The sequence below is a fragment of the Austrofundulus limnaeus genome, unplaced genomic scaffold (genome assembly GCF_001266775.1).
Source record: "Austrofundulus limnaeus strain Quisiro unplaced genomic scaffold, Austrofundulus_limnaeus-1.0 Scaffold295, whole genome shotgun sequence".
NCBI classification, from domain to species: Eukaryota; Metazoa; Chordata; class Actinopteri; order Cyprinodontiformes; family Rivulidae; genus Austrofundulus; species Austrofundulus limnaeus.
In genome coordinates, this window is record NW_013952697.1 from 474,587 (window position 1) to 476,008 (window position 1,422).

The following is a 1,422-nucleotide window of genomic DNA, read 5'->3' on the forward strand; positions in this document are numbered from 1 at the left end:
ATATATATATATATATACATGTACTGTGTACATGTATTGAGGTGAATTTTCAGAAGTAATGACAGATTCAAGACTTTGGAGATTTATGATACTATACTACATAAAATGAGCTCAACAGCTGAGGGTGAATAAGTGGTGGACATGGTTTAGGTTTTGAAGGTTTGACAAAGTGGTGCCGACGAGCAGCAGGAACTCATCAAATCTTTTCCACCATTTGAAAAGTTCCCGAAAATGAAACATCCTACATGTTTAAGACCTCTACAGTACCTAAAACATCCGTGGTTTTACTGACAAAAACAACTTGGGAAAACAATCGTAGTTCAATACTCCCCTTCCTCACTTCAGACGTTCATCATGGTGCCGCCACGTGATTAGGTGATGTGGTTAGGAAGGGTCAATACGTCTGTATACATAGATAGACACTTTATTGATCCCCATGTGGACATTTTTTAAGAATCGTCTGCTTTTTACCCAACGCACATTTGAACAGACATGTGGAGCAGTGGGCTGTCATTTTTGAGGCACCCAAGGGAGCAGCCGAGGTGTTAATGGCCCAAAGTGGGGCTGGTTGGTACAGGGAGTTCAACCAGCAGTCTTCCGATCACAGGCTCACATTCTCTCATCTTCAGGTACAACGTGGGGAAAATTTTGTGTCATTTATGAACAATGCATACAAGATTACACATATGACTTATGGTTTTTAGTCAAGGCACATGTCCCATTTGTTTACATGAAGGGGCGAGTCTCAAACATTTTCTTGCAGCCAGCCACTGAGGAGATGAAGGGTGGGTGGGGATGATTGCCCTTTGTAGTTTTACCTTCAGGTATTCAGACCTGTATCTCAGTGACAAAACAGTGTTGGCTTTATCTGAGTGTGTTTTAAATTAACTCTCAAAGATTCAGCAGACTGCATTTTATTACAAAGTTTAGCTCTCTTCAGTTATTTCAGAACAAGGGGTATTGTCTAAGATGTTTAGCACAGTTTATTTTTGTTATAAGCAATCATCTGTTGGTGCAGCTGCATCCCAACCAACGACTCAAAGAAACACAGATTATACGTTTGCACAGTCTAATAATTCAGCAACAAAGTGTCTTCAGGCTTCTCCATTAGCTCAGCAGCCCCCACATTGACCATATTTCATTGGTATAATTGTGTGTTCTCTACATTTCAGTGTTGGTTCTGTCCAAGTGTAAGGCCACCTCTGAACCTGTTGGGACAGGCTTCACCCCCTGCCCCTCACTCTGAACAGGACAAGTCAGGAAGAGAAAACTGCTGTGTAAAAGACAACTTGGTAAAAACAGAAACAGTATATGAAAAGTTTAGGAGAAGTTAAAGGTGCAATATCATGTAAAATCAACTTTTTTGAGTTTTATATCATGTTATAATGTTATACTCTCATAAAAAACATGCCCAAAGCCTTG